The 8,740-nt window shown below is 39.3% G+C and overlaps 1 long non-coding RNA gene across 1 annotated transcript; it reads left to right on the top strand.

Annotated features, from left to right (window-relative positions):
• Positions 1-6,938: 6,938 nt before the first annotated feature.
• Positions 6,939-8,222, top strand: LOC115568037 (uncharacterized). The gene is made up of 4 exons (XR_003981320.1): positions 6,939-6,997; positions 7,263-7,323; positions 7,966-7,993; positions 8,128-8,222. It is a non-coding gene; the product is annotated as an uncharacterized LOC115568037 (long non-coding RNA).
• Positions 8,223-8,740: the final 518 nt, after the last annotated feature.

Raw genomic sequence — 8,740 nt, 5'->3', positions numbered from 1 at the left:
AAATGAGCCAAATTCAAGTGGACACTTGAGTGCCAGTCTGCTTTTGAACACCTGTCTGGTCTCTCCACCCATTTTAGGGCATCCAAACTTTGACCTTGCGTTTGTTGTTTATACTGATGCCAGTGACATAGGTCTGGGAGCGGAGCTGTTCAGAAGACCAGGCTTGGAACCAAATCATTTCTGGCCTATAGCAGCAGGACTCTAAACCAAGCAGAGCGAAAATATTCAGGCACTGAGAAGGAATATTTGGCAGTGGTGTGGATGTTCTTCACAGTCATCACTTACCACTCACCGCTGTTTTAAAATCCAAAGACCAAGAACACGCCTCACCCAATGGGCCCTCGGGCTACGGGAATTTATTTTCCCTGTGGTATACAGGAAAGGAAAAAAAAACATCGCTCCAGAGAGCCTGAGAGCCGCAAGGTAGCAGGAACATTGCAGCAGACCATACCTGGGAATAAACCAACCCTGGGAGATGCTGAGAGTAGACAGATGGGCCCCTTTCCTAGGAGCTCCAATGGAAATTTATATTTGTTAGTTTTTGTGGACTACTACACTCCTTTGGTGGAGCTATTTCCCTTACAAAAAGCCACCACAGAAACTATATCAGAGATACTCATCTAGGAATTGACAACTGGAGTTCCCAACTACATTCTGTTGGACCAGGGAAGCCAGTTCACCTCCTCCATCTTCAAAGCCACCTGTGACAAATGGAGCCTGAAACACAAAATGACCTCACCCTACCACCCCCAAACTAATTTTGACTGAAATAACCTGGACATTAAAAAAAAGAATGACTCCTATGCAGGAGAGAACCACAAATACTAGGATAAACACCTACTAGAGTTCCATTTTGCTCTTAATTCAGTGGTCCATGAATCCACTGGAGTCACCCTGAACTGAACCTCCAAAGAGCCATTCTGAGGACCTGCCAATGCCATCCTCAACCCCCAGCATGAAATAACTATGCCGGATCAAATCAAAATGGTGCCCAGCTACTCACACGAGGAAGAGGTTTAGTCTGTCCCCACAGTGTGCGTCGTAGTTTTGCCAACCCCTGACAAGAAGCCAAAAGTCCAAAAGCTGGCCCTGTTTGTGCTGGCTCAAGCAAATAATTTTTCTGTTGGTTTGCGAGAGCTCAAAGATTGTAATGCAGGCTCAAACTAAGTATTTTTCTTTTTGTGAGATCTCAAATATTTATTAGTTGACTATTTGTTATTTGTGAAGATTATTTATTTTGTTGACTGAACTGATACTGAGAGTCAAACTGAGTATTTTTCTGTTTGTTTGAGGAATTTAAAAGATTTATCTGTGAGAAGAACAGACATTTTTGGGGGCAATTAAATTGTGGGTTTGTATATACTGAATGTATACACTCTTTGGGTCTTGTGTTTCTTATTTACTATTGAGTTCTGGTTGGGGCCATGCACTGAAATGCATTGGTCCTTGTGTAGGGTTAATATATAACTAAACAAAAAAATATTCTTGTCAGATTTATATTCTGACTGGCTACCCAGCACTGTCAAAAAGCTACAATATACAGTACAGAGTATGAGTACACAGTACACAGTATAAATATACAATACACAGTATAATTACACAGTATAAATACTCAGTACAGAGTATGAATACACAGTACAAACTGTGAGAATGAAACAGGAACTGAACTTGCACAAACCTCAAAACCAGACAGCAAAGCAGCTGCAGATCCAGCTGTTAGTTTCTCCAGACATCAGCCTTTCAAAAAATAAAGTGATCATCCAGCAAAACTGCTTGTCGTCTCTTCAAAGATATTCAAACAAGTATAAACTACAGGATTGGTTTTAATGTAGGGCACAGACATATAAGGGTATGTTCAAACTATTTTCCTTTTTTTAAAAATATTTTTGGCCTTTATGGCTTTATTGATAGTACAGCTGAAGAGGGTGACAGGAAACAGGGAGAGAGAGAGGGGGAGTGATAGGCAGCAAAGGGACCCAGGCCGGGAGTCGAACCCAGGTCTGCTGCAGAGCCTCAGCACATGGGATGCCCGCTCTTCCAACTGAGCTAATCGGTGCCCCATTCAAAGTATTTTCACTGTAAGTTTAATCACATAAATGTCTTAAATGATTACACTGAAACCACAGTCACACATATGATATTGTCACGGTAGTGATGCACGGATCACAGGTAGGCCTACATTCATCAACACCGCGGGAAATCTGTGTTGGGCGGTCTAGGTCATAAAACTAAACATTGTGATTACTATCGGATGGGCTGCTGGTGGTGAAATAATACCATTAAAGAGGAAAACAGTACATCACCTGCATTATGAGAAACAATACAAGTGTGTCTCTGAATTAACAGAGATGTGCATGCATCCAATCTCTGGACAAGTGTTAGTTCTGTGTTCATCGTCTGTAACCGCTTTATCCCTTTTTCAATAAGTTGCGGGGTTTGTTGCTGGAGCCAATCCCAGCTGTCTCCGAGCGAAGATAATTATAGATAATGGTATTTTTGTCAGAAATTCATCAAATGTTTCTACAGCTGTTGAAGCCAACTGACAGCTGATCCAGTTTAGGTTAAATGGGATGCACTTCAAGTGTGAATGGTTGTTAAGCTGTCTGAGGAGAGTACTGTGATAAGTAATATTGTCAACAACCCCTCTTTTCAAAGCTGGTCGTTCCAGTTTGACAAAGATGGATTATTTTACTCCGATTTCAAACCATCCATCTTCCCTGGCCAGGATGTTAACATTGTTGTCCTCAAAGGAATGATTTTTCTCCTTCAGATGTAAGTGGACAGCAGAGTTTTGACCTGATGAGTAAGCTAGACGGCTTTGTAGAGTGGTCCGAACAGAATCATCTGAGGCTGAATGTTGACAAGACCAGAGAGATGGTGATCGACTTCAGGAGGAAGAAGATGCCTTCGCAGCCACTACGGATCAGAGGGGAGGTGGTGGAAGAGGTGGAGGACTACAGATACCTGGGAGTGGTGATCGACAACAGACTGGACTGGAAATCTAATACCGAGGCTGTGTACAAGAAGGGGATGAGCAGACTCTATTTCCTGAGGAAGCTGAGATCCTTCAACGTATGCAGCAAGATGTTGGAAATCTTTTACCAGTCTGTTGTTGTCAGACATTTTCGGTACACAGTATGAATTTTCTTTGCTGCTGTACACAGCAGCAAAGAAAATGACGCTGGCAACAACAGACTGGGCAGCAGCATCAGAGCCAGCGACACCAACAGACTTGATAAAATTATCATGAAGGCGAGCTCTGTACTTGGTCTCAGGTTGGAGTCTTTTGAGACCATAGTGGAGAGGAGAACGCTGAACAAACTGTTATCAATCATGGACAATGATCAGCACCCTCTCCATCACACAGTAGACAGACAGCGGAACACCTGCTCTCACAGACTGCTGCAGCTCCGCTGTTGAAGGGACAGATACAGGAAATCTTTCCTGCCACACACCATCACACTGTACAATAATAACAGCTAAAACTCTGGTCATTACACATATTGTCTGTGCACTTTGGTTTTACACACTCTGTTCACCGCTCCTTATATTTTATCTTGCACTACAGTCACTGTGCTTATTTATACATTTGTAAATATTTCTTGTACATTTACATTTGTAAATATTTCTTGTACATTTCTTACATTCTGTACATTTTGTACATTATTTTTGTATATATTACTTTTTTGTTCCTATTGCTATTTAATATATCTAGGTTGTTCCTCTTATTTCATTGTGTTGTTATTGTCTCTGTGTAATGCTGCTGCTACACCGTAATTTCCCAGCTTGGGATCAATAAGGTATATCTATCTATCTATCTATCTATCTATGCCCTTCTGTGTTGTGCCATTTGTTTATGGAGAGGTTGTTTTGTTTCAGTATGATTTAGTTATAAAGCTTGAAACTGCTCCTTGGTCACGAATATAGTGTATAACTCCATGGTATAATCTAAGTTTAAAAATACTCTTATATCCCACATTGTTATTTATTCAACAAAACATCACCCTGAAAGTTTAAGTGTAGCACAGAACGTAGAAGATCAATTGACTACAGTGTTGTTTTTCTTCACTTTTTCTACAAATCAAGTTTTGTAATGTCTTCCTGTTAGACATTATATTTCAGTGTGCTGAGTACTGAAAGACCTTCAGATTGTAATTTCCTAGTGAAAGCTATCTGTATACAGAGAAGAGAATGAATCAGTAGTTGTAAAAAAAAAAAAAAAGAAGCCTCCTCATGGTCACCAGTTTTCCCCACACCTTGTTATAGAAGGAGGTACTGCTACTGAAATTCATCAGCAATGGACTTTTTTAAAACCTTTTTATTGTGAAGCACAAAAAAAAATAAATGTTGGTTTTCACCAGCAGTAACTTAATACCACTCCTGAGATCCAAATAAACATGATTATCATGTAATTGTGAATTTACCTCATCACTGTTTAGGAAAGATAAAATAATAAAACATCCAGAAAATCAGTTCCACAGAAAAAATGCTTTGTCCTTTAAGGAACTATTTGCAGCTAAAGACAGCAGCTATGGGTGTGGTTTAGGTGTTAAAATCAGCTGCTTTCTTGGTGGTAACACATAAATGATTCCTTGAATCAGTCAGTCTAATTAATCTTCTGCAAATCCTCTCAACAGTTTCTCATTCATGGACAGTAATTAAACTAACCATTCAAAACTTAAAGTAAGGTAGCAATTTGTATAAACATGAGTAGAGGTTTCTGTAGCCTGTAGGAGGTAGGAGAGGGAAACTCGTCCAACCAACTAAACCATCACAGACAAACAGTAGGGAGTCCACGTCCAGGGAAACTGTAAGGCATCAGTAGTCATGTCACATCATTGTGCTCCAACTGCAATTTTCTGCCACTGAGTGTTGGATAGCGCAAACAGAGAGAGGTAGGGGGAAAATTAGAGTAGTCACCTCTGTGATGCAGCTCATCTATTGGCATGTTGTGGAGGCAGCAGAGACCCTGGCACAACAACAGAGCAAAGGAAGAAAGAATGCTCCATGGGACTGATGATACAATAAACACAGAATAACACGCTAAGTAGTAGATGATAACAAGAAGCTGAGAGTCAGAAAACAATTATTATCATCTTCATTAGAAGACATTGTCTACAATGATAATGAGTCTGTGATAGAAAGTATAACAAAACAGATACTGGTGAAGGTGTTTTAGGGTGGAGAAAGTAATTTTCTGAGCAAAAAAGATCAATGCTTTAGTCTAACCTCATTAAGGTTGTTTTTTTTAATAATAATACAATCTTTTTTCTGATTTATTTTTGAATGTATGTAAAATCTGAAACAAACTGGAGTCAACTGTTTACCTGCAGTGTGTACAGTAAATGACCTGTGCACTACACAGGCTGTGTCTCTGTGTTGGTGTGGTTCCAAGAACTTCACAATGCTGTTTCTGGACTATCATTTCAGTTTAGGAAAAAGCCACAAAGTCCATATCTGAATGAGCCTTGTAAAGGACTTTCACCAAGAAGACTGGGGTTCTTTTCCCCTTTAGAACCAAATATTATACTGTTCACTTCTTATTTTTATGTTAAATTCACTTGTTATATAGTGTTACTTTAAAGATTCCGGTCACTGTTTATTTAGGTTTAGGCAACAAAAATTCTTGGTTTGGTTTAGGAAAGCATTTTTGTGTTTAAACACAACCTTACGCAATGCTGACCACATGATCACTGTTTTTGAGCCTAATTTGTGGCCAGGATCGTCACGGAAAGAGAACATTTCGGAGCAAATTTTTAAGTCTCGCTCACTCTGTCAGTTGGCCCTCTCCACTCTGCTGCACGAACATTCCGCCATACACAATCATTGAAAACCCTGAATTTTTCCAAAATCACTCACCGTCATTCAAGGATCACAGTTCATAAACTACACATCATAAGAAAAAAGTTCAAATACAACTTAAATACTCAGGACTTGTGCCTACATTTTAAAGCTGGAATGGTGTTTCTACGTGAACGTATGCCAGAGCAGGAGATGTTTGAAAAATTTTTGAAATATTACGGAAAACTGAATAAGAGCACACCCCGCCCGATCGAACCGCACGTTTTGATGTATTTTTTGTTTGTGTGCGCTCAACGGTGCGGGGCGAGTTAGCGACAGAAAAATGGAAGGAGGATGAATAATAAGAAAAAGAGGCGCGAGCAATAACAATAGTGGGCTGTGCTCCACACCTACAGCTTTGCTATAGAGGTGTCCATAGTGGGCTGGCGAGCACAGCCCACTAATAAGAAGACGCGCGAGCAATAATAATAGTGGGCTGTGCTCTGCCCACTCTGGACACCCACTATGCTCTGCTATAGAGGCGAGCACAGCCAACTAATAATAATAATAATAATAATAATAATGAAATCATGATTCGATGTGGTGAAATTGGCTCTGTGTCATCATCGTCAGGCTAAGCAGATTTTGACCTGGACCGGTTTGGACTGTGGTTGAATTTGGCGGTAACAACTACAACTCTAGATTAGATAGTGAGATTTAGTAGAATTAAGTAATAAAAGTCCTGTTATTTCTATTGTTTTAAATAGGGATTATTTAAAAATAAACTTTTATTTATATAGCACATGCTAAAATACAATAAAATCGATCATAAAAAAATAAATTGCAATCATAGCCTATTAAAACAGTAACAATTTGATTGGGGAAAATGGTCTGAAATGCATTTGACATTTGAGGAAAACAACATTTATTTGATTTAATTTTTGGTATTTCTATTGGCATCAGTTTAATGTAGCCTATACATTTTTTATTTCTACTTAAGCGCTGAGCAGCTGCAGGGATAATTTTTTATTCCGAGTGAATTTCTGATTCACCCTCCAAAGCAGAAGGCGGCGCTAATGCGCATACTACACTGATTCCTTACCGCTCTTTGAAAAAACAGAAGAAGAAAAGCTGGAACGTTGCAGGGAGACGCTTGGCGGCCAGAAGCAACAGGAGTCAGAAAGTTCGACCTACGCGGCAGCAGTCAGGACTTACTGTAAGTTTTGAATGTTAATATTTATTCACTTTTACGCCATGGATTGTTATAAAGTATTTTTACAGCAGAGGCAAAACTCCGCTAGCCACCATGGTGCTAACTAGCAAACCAATTACAATGAATGTAATGATTAGCTGCCAGAACTAGCGAGCTAACATTAGCTAACCTAGGTTACAACTTGATCTCTCAGAGGAGCCAAGCTCACAAACAGTATATTTTGATATGTGATGAATGTTTTTCCCATCATTGCATCTCTCTGTTCCAGTTTCAAGAAGTCAAGACAGAGTTAAGGAAGATAACTGGAGATATGATAAAGATAGTACCAGGTAACATTAATCCAGTGAATGAATTCTTCTATCAACCGCCACTAAGTTAAAATTGGGTTATTTTTTAACCCAACTGTTTTTAGTGTGTAAATGCCGTAAATATTCCAGGTTATGTACAGGCAATTGTCTGTCTCCCTGCTTATAAAAGTTCTAAGTTAACCCTAAATCATATGACCTCCCACATACATATATCATTGTTTATTCTACTTGCCAGTTTGATCAAGGGAAAACTTTTTGCCGTATTCAATTCAACAAGCCATGAATGTGTTCTGTTCATAAATACCATCTTCCTAATTGATATTTAACCTTTTGCACTGCACAAATAATATTTTACTTAACTTTGTATTTGCTTGCAAAAAAGAAAGATGATTGGTGTAAAGAGTCCAAAATGTAATTCAAGATTTTTCTTAAAAACCTGTTAAAAACTAATAAGTTTACTTGAGCTATTTTCTATCTATAGACATTATAAATTGTTTTGAGGAAAACACTTTATCCTTTTAAAGCAGTGTTAGCTGTAGTCTGTGATATTTGGGTGAGCTAATAGTAATTAACTTGTTATATTAAGTAGTAAGTATAAGCAATTCTGTTTTAAAAGTTTTAGATGGTGGTCTTAATTTTGTCATTTTTTTCTTTGCCTTTTAGGTTGCTGGTTCCAAAATGATCTGGACGTGTAAGTTGTGCGCAGCTTCTTTCACCTCCAGAATACAGTTTAGACACCCCAGGCTGCAGCACAGCCACTATTCCAGAATCAGCCCTTGTATATGTCTCTATACTGATTGCATTTGTACATTTCCCCTTCATTAGAAAGATGATGGAGACCACATTTTCCCACGCCGACAGACCATAGTGATGTCCTGCCCAGCAGTGAACGAGCTCATGGACCTCTGGCCTGCTCTCAAAATAGAATCTGAGGTAATATGGATCAGCTCTCTCTTCTTACTCATCTGGCCGCTTCATGAATGTGTGCTAGATTCTTCAAATTGAACAGTTTTTTTAAGTGTTGTTGCTGTATTCTCCTGCTGTTATTTCAATGTAGTTTTATGCAGAGTTACAGCAGATTACGAATCAGAACCTGCCCAACACATTCTATGCTGAGCATGACCACCATCTTCCTTGACTGATGACCTTATTCAGACAGAAGGCATCAAAAACTGGGATGACAGCAGATTCTCTGGCTGAAATTTTAAAAATCCACAATGAACAGGTAAATTATTACACATTTCATAGGTTGAACCATCACAACTGTCAGGCGGGGGGGTTAAAGGGAAGACTAAGGAAAGGGGAAGGTGGACCCAAATGCAGTTATACACAAGAGGCAAGGATAGGGGAAACAAAAGGCGAGCTTTATTGCAAAGCTGAACACCAAACAGACAAAACGGGGGCAAGAGGCAAAGTAGCAACTAAAAACAGCAATACA

Source organism: Sparus aurata, chromosome 17 (genome assembly GCF_900880675.1).
Source record: "Sparus aurata chromosome 17, fSpaAur1.1, whole genome shotgun sequence".
Classification (NCBI taxonomy): Eukaryota; Metazoa; Chordata; class Actinopteri; order Spariformes; family Sparidae; genus Sparus; species Sparus aurata.
This window is presented reverse-complemented; position numbering and strand designations above follow the sequence as displayed.